The sequence below is a fragment of the Felis catus genome, chromosome X, assembly GCF_018350175.1.
Source record: "Felis catus isolate Fca126 chromosome X, F.catus_Fca126_mat1.0, whole genome shotgun sequence".
Classification (NCBI taxonomy): Eukaryota; Metazoa; Chordata; class Mammalia; order Carnivora; family Felidae; genus Felis; species Felis catus.
In genome coordinates this window covers 102,038,184-102,055,743 of record NC_058386.1, presented here as the reverse complement: position 1 = coordinate 102,055,743, position 17,560 = coordinate 102,038,184, and the positions used below count along the sequence as shown (strand labels likewise).

Genomic DNA, 17,560 nt, shown 5'->3' with positions numbered 1-17,560 from the left:
ATGATCTGTGATCAGTGATTATGACTTGCTAAAAGCTCAGATGATGGTTAGCATTTTTAAGCATTATTTTTAATAAAAATACATGTATGTAATGTTATTGCACACTTCATAGGCTCCAGGATTGTGCCAGCATAACTTTTACATGCACTGGAAAACCAAAAAATTCATTTGATTCACTTTACTGTGATATTTGCTTTATTGTGGTGGTCTGGAACTGAACCCTCAATATCTCGAAAGTACACCTGTACTTTTAGTATACTTAGCTGCTTCCTGGGTTAACTTTCATTTCCTTTTCTGGGGGTTATTTTTATTCTCTGAAATTATAAATCCTTAATGCCTAGCCAGAGATAAACCTAAGACTCAATCGTATCCCCATTTTTCCCTGAGCTGATGGAGAATCCAGATGACAATCTAGAATCCTCCTCTGCAGTAGAAAGTCTGGATTGTTTGTACCCACAAATGGGTCAAGCATATTGCATTCAATGTTCCATCAAGTCATGCCAAGTCCATGCTCTCCTGGGTTTACATTTCAAAAGAAAGGGCTAGGAGGTTGTGCATTTCCTGGCATGGGGTATACCTCTTAGTGAAATGAAAGACACTTTGCAGACCAAAAGCTGGCATGAAACATACCTTTGATTTCATCAGCAAGCGTGCCATATGTCACACAATTCTACTGCTTCCTCCCTGTTATTTCATCTGAGTGCCTCTTTCCTGCACATGGCTCTCAGTTGCAGTTCAGTAAAATGGATAGTACAGTTAATTGATGTAAATAACTTGAATTCAATTGGACTAAGTTAGTTATTTGCTAAATTAATAGTATTCTGAGTTGGATACTCTTTATGGGAGGCAACATGTTACAGTGAAAAGAGCACCAGACTAGGAGTAATGAAACCTGGGTTCTCATCCAAGGTTTGCTACTTCCTAGCTATGTTTTGCAAATATTTGAGGCTCTGCTTTCTCATCTGAAAATGAGAGTAATAATGTCTTCCTGATGTGCTCTATCAGAGGGACATAAGCATATAAATTGTAATCTTGTAGCTGAAATTTAGAAGTGTGAAAATGTCTAAAATGCCTTGCAATGTGTGAGGTGCTATTAATATGTACCATCTAATGAATGGCCAAGTAGCCACACGTCTATATGAGCATGGATAGGAATAGCAGAAAGGAAAGTAAGAATTTCAAGTTTTCCATGTAAAACTTGTCATTCCTGCTTTTCTGATGGAAAAGTAATAAATCCTCAATATAGAGAATAGGGAAAATATAAAGGAAATAAAAGTTATTTGTAATCACACAGCACAGAGATAATTACCATTAGTTATTTTGATGTATTTCCTTTCAGTTTTTCAATTTTTTTCAAATAATTGGTAATAAACCTCTATGAGTACTGTTTTTCTGATTAAAAGTCAATAGAAGTTAATTACAGAGAATTTAGTAGAAAGTTAAAGTTCTATGTAATCACGCCCTCAACCCATGAAATTAGTTTTAACATTTCATTATTTATTTCCATTTTGTATCTTATTTTTTTTCATTTAACATTGTAGTCTAGTGTTTCCAAAAATCATTAAACTCTCCAAAACTATTTTATTTTAACCTTTTATTACCTAAAAATTTAAACATATATGGTAGAGAGCATGATTGAATGAACTCAACAGTTCACTATCACATAATTTCAGTCATTTTCAACTTATGGGCAATCTTGCTCCATCTACACTGCAACCAATTCCATCTCTTATGTCCCTAGATTTTTTTAAGTTAAGTCCAAGATATCCTAGGATTTCATCCATAAAACTTCAGTATATGGTTATAAGATACAAAGACTCTAATTTAACTATAATACCCTATCACACCTTAAAAATAAACAATAAACCTTTAATGTCATTAGATATGTATATTTTCATATTTCCCAGGCTATCTGATAAATGTATGTGTAGTTTTTTCATTGGTTTCCTCAGATGAGAATCCTAATGAGAGGTACACATTCAGTTTATAGCTAGATCTCTTAAGTCTCTTTTAATCCCTATATTTCCCTTTCCTCTTTTCATTTCTTCCCTTGCAATTTATTTGTTGAAGATATTGGATCATTTTTTCCCATTTCTTATACTCTTGATTTCAATGTCTGTATCTCTGTTGCATTATTTGATATGTTTCTCTGTCTCTAATCATTTTTTATAAACTGGATATTAGATCTAGAATAGAAATATGATGCAGGACATTGGGGCGCCTGGGTGGCTCAGTCGGTTAAGCGGCCGACTTCGGCTCAGGTCATGATCTCGCGGTCCGTGAGTTTGAGCCCCGCGACTGCTCAGAGCCTGGAGCCTGTTTCAGATTCTGTGTCTCCCTCTCTCTGACCCTCCCCCGTTCATGCTCTGTCTCTCTCTGTCTCAAAAATAAATAAACGTTAAAAAAAGTAAAAAAAAAAAAAGAAATATAATGCAGGACATATATGTATGTTTTTCTTTAATTCTGGGGAGTCATATTAAAAAGGAAAAAAGTGAACAGGTGAAATTAGTTTTATTAATCTATTTAACTTAACCAAGTATACACAAATATTATAATACCAACATATACAATCAACATATAATATCAATATAAAATTATTAATGAGACATTTCACATTGTTTTTCTTGTATTAAGTCTTTGAAATATGAAGCCAAAACCCCGCCTATCCTTAATGTGTAGCATTTCTATAAAGTTCTGCCATTAAAAGGTCAGTGGTGGGCAGGATTTCTGACTGTAGCCTGGTGAGGATCTACAAATCCACATCTACCTAAAAAAAAACTGTGAACCAAAAAGCTTAACAAGTTGACAAAAACAACCCTTTTAAGCACTCTGGGAATCAACTAAAGGCCTACAAACAATCCAAGAAACACTTATATTTGAATAAACGGTTGGACTTTGGGTAACAAAAGTGGAAAGCTCTGGTGTTTTGGCCTGGGGCTGCTCATGCTCCACCACCCCCTCTCCCTGACACACACACACACACACACACACACACACACACACACACACAGATTGATCAGTGCCCAGGGTGAGGTGGGCTGTAAGAATTGTAACTGCACTACCGTGGTTGAAGATGGTTCCCTTGATGTGGACAGGTGCAAGACTCCCATGTCCAGGGGCAGTGTTTGTAGAATTGGCAATCTCCGTGGAGTTGAGCCTGTGGAGAGGGCCAGCAGTTCTCCTAACCTGAGTCGTGGAAAGTATATTCCTCTCTGAGACTCTGCACAAGTGTAGCAGACAGTGAAGATTTGGGAGGGCTCAGTCTAGCAACATTTGTATAGAAGAGATACAAAAAGGTCCAGTGGAAAATAAAAGTTGCAGCAAACTTGAAGATGGCATGAATTTGGGGCACCTGGGTGGCTCAGTTGGTTAAGCATCTGACTTTGGCTCAGGTCATGATCTCACAAGTTTGTGGGTTCGAGCCCCATGTTGGGCTCTCTGCTATCAGTGTGGAGCCTGCTTTGGATCCTCTGTCCCCCTCTCTCTGCCCCTGCCCCACTTGTGCTCTCTCTCTCTCTCTGTCTCTCTCAAAATAAACAAATTAACGTACAAAAAAAAAAAAAAAAGAAAATGGCATGAACTTTAAGTGTGCTCCCTTTCCCACACACAGATCCACTGCAGAAGATAAAACAGTCTCGAGATGGTTTAGTATAGCCCCTGTGAAATCGTTGACCACAGAGCTACAGGGACACAGAGTTCATCCTTAGGAAGGCAGGCTTAAAAAAAAAAAAAAGAATATGACAAAAATACGACCAGATAAATCAGCATGCATACGTCATTGGGCAACATGTTTCACAGATCCACCCCAGCCAGATTACTAAATAGTGAAAAAAATCAGCAACAATTACCTTCAGGGGAAAAGTCAGAATCCAGAGTTGCTACGATATATTACCCATCCAAAATTTCCAGTTTTCAAGAAAAAGTTATGAAATATACAAAGAAATAGGAGAGAATGACCTATACTGTGTAAAAAAAATCAGTCATATAAACTGTCTCAGAGTGTCTCCAGATGTTGCAATTAACAACCAAGTCTTCAAGGCAGCTATTATAAGTATATTCAAAGAAGTAGAGGAAAGCATGAATAAAGACTTAATGGAAAGTATGACAAAAGTGAACAAACTAGTGATTTTCAAGAAGGAAGTAGAAATTATAAAAAGAACCACATGGAAATTTTATGATTGAAAAGTACAATAAGTGAAATGAAAAATTCACTAGAGGGACTCAACAGCAGATTCAGGATGGCAAAACAAACAATCAGTTAACGTGAAGATTGATCTATACAACTTGTTCAATCTCAAGAACAAAGATAAAAGTAAAATGAACAGGGATATGTGAGGCAACATCAAGATTACCAACATATGCATACTATGAATCCCAGTAGGAGAGGTGAAAAAGAAAGGGAGAGAACATTCTCTTTTTTTTAAGTTTATTTATTTATTTTTGAGAGAGAGAGAAGGGTGCATGCGCATGAGCTGGGGAGGAGCAGAGAGACAGGGAGAGAGAGAATCCCAAGCAGACTCTGCAGTGTCACTATGGAGCCAATGCAGGACTCAGACTCATGAACCATGAGATCATGAACTGAGCCGAAATCAAGAGTTGGACGTTTAACTGACTGAGCCACCCAGGTGCCCCTGGGACCGAACACTCTTAACAAAAAAAAATTCACAAATGTAACACAAAAGGTCAAAAGGTTCATACTAGAAATAAAATGGAGTGAAATACTAATACATGCTGCAGTATGAATGAACAAGAGCATTATAAAAATGTTGTGACAGAAGCCAGATGCAGAAGACCACATTTTGTAGGATTTCATTTATAGAGAATGTCCAGAATAGGCAAATGGATAGAGACAGCAAGTGTATTAGTAGTTGCCAGGGGCTGGAAGGAGGTTGAATTGGGAGTGACTGCTTAATGGATGTGGGCATTATTTTTAGGGTGATGGAAATGTTCTAAAACTGGATGGTAGTAATAGTTTCAAAACTCTGTAAATGTACCCCACATCTTTGGATTTTACATTTAAAATGGTTGATGTGTGTGTTATTTAAATTATACTTCAGTGAAGCTGTTTCAAAAAGAAATAGTAAACCAACAATAAAAATGAAAATAAAAGATCAGGAGCATTGACTCCCTGAGTAACATTTTTCCCAAACAATAGGTAACCTAGACTTGATAATTTGCAGTTACAAAAATTAATAATTACAACTATATAAATTATTTTACAGTTTACATGGTGCTTTTTCATATGTATTATTGGACTCCTCTGCCGGCACTCTTAGGGAGGAAGGGCATTTAGCCTTTATTGTGCAAAAGGAAGAGAGGTTAGCTCATTTATCCAGTGTCCTACAGGAAATGACACAAGATGGGCCCAAACTCAGACTTCCTGACTCCAGGTTCAGCGCCCTTCCTACTACATTATGCCAAAGCTATTCTCTGTGGTGGCAACCCAATTGTAATTACATTGCATTACTCCCTGTAGGTGAATATGGAAATTTAGATATTAGAAGAGGGAATCACAGAGGTGAAAATTGCAGCTTAATCTGTGCTGTGTTCTTACTGAGTATTTGTTGGTAAAGGAGGCTGAGGACATCTAGTAAAATTCCTGCTTGTGACCTGCACCATGGTGCAGAGACCTGTGTCAAACTGATCACACATGACCAGCAATACTAAGTCAGTTCTGGCTCTCGTTCACCTGGAATGTCTAGTAAATGCAAAATGTGGCAGGCAGGGGAATTGTGTTGCAGACTGACACCTTATAAGTAAAAGGACTAGAATCTGTGACTCTCATATAGCAAAGAGATTAAGAGTATAGACTCTTAAGCTGGACCTTTTGGATTTGACTTCTAGCTTCACTAGCTGTGTGATCTGAGTAAGATTTTTTCTACCTCTATGTCTTTTTCTGTAAAATAGGGAAAACAAATCTCATGAAATTTGTGAGGATTGAAAGCAAACATGGATATAAATTGCTTTAAAAAGTGTCTGGATCTTTGTTCTAGTCCTCTTACTTCTGATAATAGTAATAGTAATAATAAGAAGAAGCAGCAGCATTATTATTTGAGCAAACTGACAACTTACATTTCCACGAGGGCCTTTCCTCTGGTACTTGTTTTTTAAAACTTTCAATCCTATTGTTTTCATGGGCTCTACCAGAATAGCCCTGTGAGGTTCATAGGATTAATGATAGGTATTTTCCCACTTTACAGTAAGAAAATGGTACCACACCACTCTGTCAGAAAGCTGGGTGAAGAGTGTACATTTTAGGGCTTCTTCTAATATGGCCTGCTGCCTTTGGCATATTGTAGTTCCCCCTTATCTACAGTTTCACTTTCCATGGTTTCCGTTACTCATGGTGGACTGAGTGAGGTTTGGAAGCAGATTATCCTCCTGATGTATCTCACGAAGTCAGTAGTAGCCTAATGCTATGTCACAAGGCCAATGCCATTCGCCGCACTGCATCTCATCATGTAGGCATCTTATCATCTCACACCTTCACAAGAAGGGTGTGTACAATAAGATATTTTGAGAGAGACAGAAAGACAGAGACCACATTCTCATAACTTTTATTATATTATTATAGTTGTTCTACTTTATTATTAGTTATTGTTGTTAATCTCTCACTGTGCCTAATTTAGAAATTAAGTTTTATTGTAGGTATGTATGTGTAGGAAAACACACGGTCCGTATAGGGTTTGGTACTATCCCTGGTTTCAGACATCCACTGGAGATCTTGAAACATATACCCCGTGGATAATGAGGGCCTAATGTATTTAGCATTTGCCTACAGGAGCAAAATACTTGGTGCAAACCCCCGCAATCATTATTAACCCCTGAATCCACCTCTACAATTAAGTCACTAAAGGGTCTACATCTTTGTAACATATGTCTATTAATTTGGTGAGCTCCACTTCCATCTAATATTTAACATAAGTGAAAATGAGGTTCAAGTAGTCAGCAGTGAAAATGCTTCTGCTCCCCATTGTTAAACATGAAAATTCAGAGAGTGACTGAAAATGTACAAATTTCACTGAACTAATGTGGAATGTGGATGGCAATAAAGAGCTATGATTAAAAATTGCTATTTGCAAGCTGTGGAGCAAAGTGGTATCTCTGGTTGTTCAATACCATATTTAAAGCCTATTACTTCTCGAGATACCATGTTAAATTTGATGCTACATTTTAGATAAGTATGTTAATGCTAACATTACCACGAAAGTTACAAAATCCCAATGGATTTCATTGTAAGAAAAATGAATTGAATATGATTGTTTACTTGGTGAAATAAGCAGCGATTGTTCTTTTCCAAAGAGTAAAAAAAGCTTTTATACATTGAGTTATCTTCAATTTTCTCGAAGATTGCTCCCATATTAAGTGTTTAGTTGATTTACATAATCTACCACAACGGGTATTGAAAAGTTATAAAGAGAAAGATAATTTGAAATTACTTTAGGAAGTTGTTGGAGTTCCAAAAGAGATGGTGTCATGGAGATAGATGTCAAAGCGATTCAGATGTAGTATTCTTTTCGGATTACTAAGAGGTAGAGATGTGCTTTGTAGTTATAACAATTAAAAAAAATCTCTGCCTCGGTTGAAAATAAGAACTAGGGATTCTGGGCCCTCATTTTGGCATGCTGTTTCCATTCATCTATTGAAGTATTGATCTATTGAAATACTTGACAAGTCTTCAGAATCATGATATGTATGATTCTAGTCCCTCAGAACTTTGTCCAGACTCACGTGTGTTTGTGTGTGTGTGTGTGTGTGTGTGTGTGTGTGTGTGTGTGTGTTGTATGGGCAAGTTATGGAGTCTAGATTCCCTGAGCAGAATGGAGAATACTAAATGAGAGAAAATATCCTAAATAATTGGTCTAGAGTTCTGGAAGTTGATTTTTCTTTTAAAAACATTTTCCAGGGGCACCTCAGTGGCTCAGTAGTCAGGCGACTGGCTCTTGATTTTGGCTCAGGTCATAATCTCACGGTTCATGAGATTGAGTCCCATATGGGGCCTGATGTCAGACCCTGTGCTGATGGCATGGAGCCTGCTTGGGAGTCTCTCTCTCCCTTTCTCTGCCCCTCTCCTGCTGGATCTTTCTCTCTCTCTCTCTCTCTCCCTCAGAAAATAAATGACCTTAAAAAAAATAAAAACATTTTCCAGGTTACTGTTTCTTTGTGGAAGCTGGTGGTGACAGCACCAAGTTTTACATTCATAATTCTCTCCACTTGTCTCAAGTGATCTAGCATCAGTGTCCATAAAAATGTCCAAAAATAATGAGAAAAAACTAAAGATACAGGCAGCCAAAAAAAAAAAAAACAAAACAAACAAAAAACAAAAAAACAACAACCCAGCATCTACAGAGAGAGAGAGATGTGAGATTAATTAATCATCACTCTTTAGTTGTGGAATGAAGAGACTTCATTTTCCTCTTTCAAAATGGCCTAAAAGAGCCAGCCGAGGCACCATGAGGACATCCACTGCAGCTGTTCTCACAACTGAGTCAAATCCCTTTTGGAGGAGTATTTTTCCAGGAGGGACCTTTCATCCTTCCTTTGTAAGATTTTAAAAATGCTAATAGAACAGTTAGCTTAAACAAGCACATGCGAACCAATGCAGTGAACACAATTTCATTTCAACTCTTGAGTGTTATCTCTTTGATATAATAGGATATGCATGTAGCACAAAGCAGTCTACTTTGAAAGTCATCATTTCCTGGATAAGAAGCCCCATATGCAGCACATAAAATTCTCAGCCTATCTCCTGAAAAATGATGATTTATTTCTCTCTTTATTTACTAAAATATTACGGTTGTGTCCATGAGACAGACACCAAAATAACCAGCCAATTCCACAACAAAATGAAACTACTGCTTTAAGCTTTATGTACCTATCTGGGCTTTCATCACACACAGCTTGATGGTTTCTTTTATATATTAGAATTTAGTCAAACTACAATTTGTTTTGTGAATAACTAAACGAAGTCAATCAAACAGCCACCCAGTAATTAGATACTAACAAATTGTTTTCGGAAAAACTCTTGGTTTTAGTAAGTTTGTCATATTTTTCTAAAACATCTGCTTTATATCCAGCCAGTGATGATGCTTTCCTTTTAGTATAAAGTTCACTCATCTAAAAAGGACCCAAAAAAGGACAAACAAGAGACTATGAAAGATAGTTTCAGCAAATATTATGGGTAAAGGGTTAATTTATTTGTTACACTGTACGAATATGGTTTAATTAACACACACACACACACACACACACACACACACACACACACATACACACATTCACATCCCCAGGAGATAAATGCACAAAAGCCTTAAGTAATTCACAACAGTGGAAATGAACCTAGCAGATGCATGCAGAAAAAAATACTTGGCCTCGCTAATAATATAGGAAATGCAAGCCAAAAGAAGATACCTTTAATTTACTTATTTCGAAGAGACATTAAAAATAATAGTCAAGGTTGGCAAGGGTATAATGAGAGGAGACACATTGCCAATGGCAGTGTAAATCATTATAATCCCCCAAAGCCACAAATATGCTCAAACCTTTTGGCTTATTAATTCAACTTCTTGGAATTTACCCTAAGGAAATAATAAAAAATATTGAAGACGTTCGTGTTATCTTCAAATGACTCTAGTTAGAATACTTATAAATGGGGACAGAAAATGTAAATACCCAACAATAGGGGAATGGCTATGTAAGTTATGGTACATCCACTCTACACTGCTATTAAAAGTGATGGTTACAGAAAATCTGTAGAAAAATGCAAAAATATCTAGAGTGAAGGAAGCAACATGAAAAAATGTATGTGTGTATTATGACTGGAAGGAAATGGACCAGAATGACAGCACTCTTAGAAGCTGGTAGGATAATGGAGGCAGATTTTGCTTTTACAGCTTTTTTTTGTTCCTCACAACAGTTCACTGTTTAATCGTTTACTTAAAGAGGGACACCTGAGTGGCTCAGTTGGTTGAGCGACAGACTCTTGATTTCAGCTCAGGTCATGATCCCAGGGTCATGGGATCCAGCCACACATAGGTCACCATGCTGAGTGTGGAGCCTGTGTAAGATTCTTTCTGTCTCTCTGTCTCTGTCTCTCTTTCTCTCCCCCCTCTGCTCCTTTTCCCCACTTGCATGCTCTCTCTCTAAACAAAACAAAACACAAAAAAACAAAGAAAGGTAAGAGAAGAATCAGCCAAAAGTTCACTTTCTATTTAAGGGCTTCTTAAGTCCAGTGTTTTCTTTTTTTTTTTTTAATTGAAGTATAGTTGACATACAGTATTATATTAGGTTCGGGTGTTCAATATAGTGATTTCACATTTAGATACATTATGCAGTGTTTACCGCATTAAGTATACTTACCATCTGTCACACAAAGTTATTACAATATTACTGACCATATTCTCCCATATTCTCTATGGTGTAATTTACATCCCATGACTTATTTATTTTATAACTGGAAGTTTGTGTCTCTTAATCCTCTTCACCTATTTCACCCATCCCCTCATCCCCTCCCTTCTGTCAACCACCAGTTTTTTCTCTGTATTTGTGAGTCTGTTTCTGTTTTGTTTTGCCTGTTCTTTTGCTTTGTTTTTTAGATTCCACATGTAAGTGAAATCATATGGTATTTGTCTGTTTTTGTCTGACTTATTTCACTTAGTATAATGTCCTCTAGGTCCATCTGTGTTGTTGCAAATGGCAAGATTTTATTCTTTTTTATGGCTGAGTAATATTTCTCTCTCTCTCTCTGTCCCTGTGTGTGTGGGGGTGTGTGTAAGACATCTTTATCCATTCATTTATCAATGAACACTTAGGTTACTTCCACATCTTAGCTCTTGTAGATAATGCTGCAATAAACATAGAGGTGCATTTATCTTTTTGAATTCATGTTTTTGTTTTCTTTGGGCAAATACCCAGAATGAGAATTGCTGGATCATATTGTATTTCTGTTTCTAATTTTTTGAGGAACCTCCATACTGTTTTCCATTATGGCTATACCAATCTACATGTCCCCCAGCAATGCACGTGTTCCCCTTTCTCCACATCCTTGCCACCATTTGTTACTAGTCCAGAGGTTTCTGAATGAGTCCATCTCCATTAATGTAAAAGGTCCTTACTGAAGAAAAATTATTATAATAATCCCAAGGAGTACTAGCCTCATTTGCTAGGTATTCTCCAGGTACTGGCTGGCTTCATTTTCTCTGTCTTGTGCTCTGAAGAAGGCCAGTTCTCTTTGAGCAATGTTCAGTGTACTCTTTAATTTTTTTCTAGAGTGGAGTACGTCTTTTTGGTGAAGGCTCCAACCTATAAAGAGTTGCTACGTGTAGGACAGGCCTATTTTCCATTTTGAGAGGGTGTTTATATGATTAATAATAAGAAATGGAAAGAAAATAACACGATAGAGGAACAGGTAGGGAGTTTATTTCCAGTACATAAATATATACACTTACCAATGGATTCAAAAGTAATATTTTAGTATACTACCCCATAATTGATGGGAATGTATATGAAGGTTTGCGAAGAGGGAGAGGAAAGGAACAGAGGAAAGAGGAGGGGAGGGGGAGTGATAAATAATGTAAACTTGGCTTTGAAGAAACCCACCATTTTTGGTAGTTTTTTAAAAAGTTTTCATTTAAACTCCAGTTAGTTAACATACAGTGTAATATTAGTTTCAGGTGTTCAATATAGTGATTCCACAACTCCATACATCACCCAGTGCTCCATTACAAGTGTCATCCTTAATCCACACCACCTATTTAACCCATCCCCCCACTCGCCTCCCCTCTGGTCATCATCAGTTTATTCTCTATAGTTAAGAATCTGTTTCTTGGTTTCTCTCTCTCTCTCTCTCTCTCTCTCTCTCTCTCTGTTTTCCTTTGCTCATTTGTTTCTTAAATTCCACGTATGAGTGAAATCATATGGTATTTGTCTTTCTCTGACTGATTTTGCTTCACATAAACCCACCATTTTTTTTGGCCAGTCTAAGCTTCCCTTCAATTTCATGTACAATCATGAGATTTTAGATCTAGGAGAGCTCTTTAAGATGATCTAATCTCCTTATTACATTTAGAAAAAGTAGAAGCCCTAAGAGAGAACTGGTGATCTGCCTTAGGCCACTCTGCCGGGTGTCTTCTGAATGACAATGTAGATTAGTGATTAAGAGTGTGGCCTTTGGAGCAGACTGTATGAATTGAAATCTCAGCTCTGCTATTTACTAGCTATGTGACCTTGGCCTAGTCACTTAACTGCTCTGTTCCTTGATTTTCTTTATGTATAAGATGTACCTACTTCATAGGATGCAATTAGAATTAAAGGAGTTAATGTGTGAAAAACACAACAGTGCCTGGTAGGCCTGCCACCTGAGGACTTCCACCTGTGTTAGCTGCGGCTGTTGTTATTCTTGCTTATTCTGCCATTTCAAGGCCAAGGATTTTCACGTGCCAGGTTATCTCTTCATAACCTTACGGTGGCTGAAGAAATAAACATATACCTCCATGGGTCTTTTCTGAAGTCACCGTGGAGTTTATTTTGTTAGCGAGTAGAAAGTGGAAAACACAAAGGTAAACCACAGGTAGTGACGTGTGAATTTATACTGTGTGATCTATGTGAATGTATCTTCTGCAGTAGAGCAGATAATTGACCTTTGTTTTTTTACTGTTTCTTAATAGCTGCATGTGTTTTACTGACACAATTCCTTTTTGATTTTGATTTTTTCTTTTTTCTTTTTTTTTTAACGTTTATTTATTTTTGAGACAGAGAGAGACAGACCATGAACGGGGGAGGGTCAGAGAGAGAGGGAGACACAGAATCTGAAACAGGCTCGGGGCTCTGAGCGGTCAGCACAGAGCCCAACGCGGGGCTCGAACTCACAGACTGCAAGATTATGACCTGAGCCTAAGTCGGCTGCTTAACCGACTGAGCCACCCAGGCGCCCCGATTTTTTCTTTTTTCAATGTTTATTTTATTTTTGGGAAAGAGAGAGCACAAGTTGGGGAGGGACACAGAGAGGGGCTTACAGAGGATTTGAAGCAGGCTCTGCTCTGACAGCAGGGAGACTGATGGGGGCCTGGAACTCATGAACCAGGAGATCATGACCCAAGCTGAAGGCGGGCACTTAACTGACTGAGCTACCCAGGCGCCCCCACAATTCCTTTTTTAAAAAAGTTTATCATTATCAAAATAATAGAGAAATAAGAAAAACTGCTTTGCTGCGAATAGCATTATGTATACTTTTGGTTTTTCTGTGAGTTGACACTGTCTTCATCATGTCTAAATAAATAACACATGCTCGTCAGTGGACCTCCAGGATGCCATGTTGGGCACTGAATGAAAAAGTCAATTAAGCAAATATGAACGTGTCTTTTACCTTGGAGTATTGGAAACAGCATCTTTTGAGAATTATTGTGCTTTCAAACTTTGTTAGGTTTAATGTTTTAAACTTCTGTTACTGTCTTAATATTTTCCTACTTTTTTTTTATTTTCAAAAAGTAAACCGTTTGTGAGTGAAGTCAAGCTCTGCCTCACAGGATTTTGGTAAATGTCACGGTTACATACTCTCACGGCCCTAGGCACACAGAGTTGTGCGTCTCCATATCAGGTGCCTAAAGAGAGCTGAATGTATCTTCTGCTACCTGGTCCACACACCCAAATGTTAAGATAAGAAGTTGTGGAGGCACCTGTATCTCAGTCGGTTAAGTATGTGACTCTTGATTTCAGCTCAGGTCAAGATCTTACAGTTCGAGGTATCCAGCCTCTGAGTTTGGCTCCTTGCTTACAGTATGGAGCCTGCTTGGGATTCTTGCTCTCCCTTTCTCTGCCCCTCCCCCAATCGTGCACACGTGCGTTCTCTCTCTCTGTCTCTCTCTCTCAAAATAAACAAATGAACATTAAAAACAGACAAGAAGTTGTGATTGGGGGTCAGGGAGCAGAGAAGGATTACTTTCTCTTGGTTTATACCAATTTGTGGTTTAAAGGAAGATTGCTTCCGAGGACCCTCAATAACCTTGAATCGATGTGACATTCCTCGCTGATTCATAGCTGTGATTAGAACTTCAAGAATGGTTCAAAATAGCTATAGGAATATTTCTCTCTTTCTCTCTCACTCATTCACTCACTCAAGAGTTCACATGTTGCAAAATAAACAACATACTGAGGGAAAAGAGAATGTCTGGATTCCCATGCATAAAAATAAGGGTGATTTTAACATCATAAATAATAGTTGCCAGAACACAACATTAGGCATTAGAAGTGAGATGTTTTTCATTTTCAAATTTAACTTGTTAGGTTTGAATGGTGTTAAGATAAGTGTAAATTCATAACCAGCTGAGACTTAGGCAGGAGTGCTATTTTGACCATACCTCTGCTATGTTAATCCCAATCAGAATAAACCAAACTTGACTGAGAAAGCAAGTGGGAGATGGGAGAGAAAATAAAATGTATATCTGTATATTATAATGGAAAGCATCTTATTAAGTTATTTTTAATTATAAGCGTCTTGATGGATGTTTTTGCATTATCAATGTCTTTATGTGGAAAATAGCTCTCCACCCCTATTGGGTAAACTTTCATCCTTTAATGAACGCAAAACTATATGTGTTGGCTGAAATGAAATTAGATTAATTTTATTGATGGCTCCTTTTTTGGGTGGAAGTCCCATTCTCTGCTGCAAAGGTGCATTTCTGGAAGTCTACTGTTGATATGTTTCTCACTTTGCACTGTTTGTAGCAAAGTCAGGGTCTAAAATCTAGCCAGGTTTATGAAGCATGTGCTATGGGAACCTAAGAAGAAAGAGATTCAAATTGGCCTTATCACATAGATGCTCAGTAGAATTTTGGTGGTTGTGGTGAGGGTGTTGGTGATGAACAAATAAGCTAAATCAAGTACAGTCTTTCCCAATATCTTTATCTTTGGTGCTCAAACACTACTTTGTCTTTCTTTAGGAGTCCTTTAATCTGCTCTGTAGTAGAGCTGTTTATCACTTGCATTAGACTGTGAATTCCTTGGGGGCACAGACTATGGCCTATTCATTTCCACATTCTCTCTAGCCCTTCTTGTGAATTCTGGGCAATGATGTATTCAATTCATTCAACAAGTATTGATCAAGAGTCTACTATATGCCAGACATCGTGCTTATTTGGGGGATGTAGCAGTGAATAAAACAGATAAAAATACTTCATGGGGCTTATATTTTAGTAGAGAGACACAGATGACAGACAGTAAGCAAATAAGCTATATATATATATATATATATATATATATATATGTCACTTGGTGATAAGTGCTATGAAACACAGGAAGGAGGATGAGAAGTGACATTTGTGTGTTTTTTTGGTGGTTTACTATGGGAGGCTGCAAAGGCCCTGAGGTGGAAACATGCCTGTTATTTTCAGACACTTCAAGAAGGCTGGTGCATCTAGAGTGCATGAGGTGGGTGGAAATATCAGGGGATGAGTTTAGAGAGGTTAGGGTAGGGAGAAGTGAACCTTGTAGGGGCCTTGTTGGTCATTGTAAGGACTTTGGCTTTTATTTTGAAGGATAGAAGATGCTATTGCAGCTTCTGAGCAAAGGAGAGACATTGACATGACTTAGATTTTAAAATCTTCATTCTGGCTATAGTGTAGGGAATGTGCTATAAAGAGAGCAATGTTAAAAGCAGCACATCAATTAGGCTATTGCAGTGGTCCAGGTGGGGGATGATGGCTGGAACCAATGTGGTGGTAGTGGGGAAGTGGAGAGATGTCATTGGATTCTGGGTATATTTCAGAGGTAGCACCAGAAGAATTTACTGGTGAATTGCACGTGGGATGTGAAAGACAGGGATCGAGGTCTGTGGCCTGAGCCAACAGAGGAATGGAATTCACCATTTACCAAGATGGGAAAGACCGTGAGAGGAGCAAGGTTGGGAAGTGGTGGGAATCACGAGCTCAGATTTGAACATACTAAGTTCGAGATGCCTTTTAGATATCCAGGTAGAGATATTGGGTGGCCAGCTGGATATTCAAGTCTGTGGCTCAGGGGAGATATTGTGCTGGAGCTCTAAGTTGGGGAGTGTATAGGCAGTATGTCTCATGAGATGGCATGAGATTAGACTATTGTTGATTATCAATAAATATTTACTTACAATACTTGATTTGCTTTCTCTCCAAGTATCTTCATTTCTGATATTAATTCAGACCAAAATAGCCATCTCTATAGACCATTTATGGAATTTGTAGGTTAGGAGTTAAATAGTTTCTACTTTGTGTGTGCCTAGAATAGTGCTAAGTGGTATAGGGGATGCAGGGAAGCATAAGACTCCAATTCTGCCTTCAAGATCCTTAACGTTTGATTAGGGAAATAGCACTTTGATTCATGAAACTTTGTTCATACTACAAAACATTAGGTACCGTTGAATGCGTAATAGTCAATCCATACATTTTATTGAGCGATTTCTGTATTCTGTGCGTTTGCTATACATATAATAGGAATTGCAAAAAGCGAGATACCGCACATGATTTAGGAACCACTATCTAGATGTTTGTAGATTTCCTTGAAAATGCATATGGTGAAGAGCTTAAGAAAAATAAAGGAGTCCATTTTACTGCAAATGAAATCATAAAGTTATTTGTGTTTGAAGTAGGTTTTTTAACATTGCACACACACAAAAAAACCCCACCAAGTTGCAAAGTTGCAGCGTTTGATGAAAATAATGATAAAATAATGTAAGAGATGAAGATGAGTACATTTTTACAGGGCTTTAAAATTTTCAGAGGACTTTGACATCTCAGATGGCATTTGATGTTCTCAAACCTCTCTGCGCTAAGTAAGACAGATAATGCCTCTACTTGCCCTAAGAGCCTTAGTGACTTGTAGCTCAGCATTCTGTGGGGGAAGGGGGGTTCTTTCAGTGATTTATCATGAAGTTTTAAAATTTCTATTTCTAAACCCGATTTAGAGCTTGCTGTTCCTATACCAGTATACTCACCAGAAGTGTTGTTTACATCCTCTCGGTACTATGAAGAACAAAAATTTACCGCCACCTAACTCATTAAAAATTCTCTGCAAGCCTGAGGCTCAAAAGCCACAATATGGACACAAAGAGCTCAGTCCCCCTCAAGGACACTTAATTTCATGAGCCTCTCTCACTCAGAATTCTTCCCTTCTTCAAAACCCCTTTCTTAAATGCAGTTTCAAACCAGAGGTGAGATTGCGGGTTGTTTTTTTTTTTTTTTTTTTTGTCTTTTTTTTTTTTTCCTGAATGTAGTTCCCTTACCAGTTTTCATTTCAAATGTGGGATATGCTGGGTTAGTATTTGTACTCCTAGCCACTTTCGGATCTCAGAATATTTTTTAATCTAACCACTGAATTAACATTTAAAACACGCACACACCTTAGAAGACATTGTCCTTTATCTGCATTCCAATACAAATATTTTTGAAGGCTGTCTCTCTTCCACCTCGAGTATTTTCTGATACCGCAACCTCCGGTTTAATCCTAAGTGCTTGCCAATGTGCGCATGTAACACAGAGTGTTATTATTGCCTCAGGCTAGCTTCTTGTCATCTAGTTTGTCTTTTGCTTCACTC

At 37.8% G+C, this 17,560-nt stretch overlaps 1 protein-coding gene across 2 annotated transcripts in view; it reads left to right on the top strand.

Moving 5' to 3' along the window:
- TENM1 (teneurin transmembrane protein 1) overlaps nucleotides 1-17,560 on the top strand; it is a 786,286-nt gene that overhangs the window by 213,254 nt on the left and 555,472 nt on the right. The window lies entirely within an intron of this gene.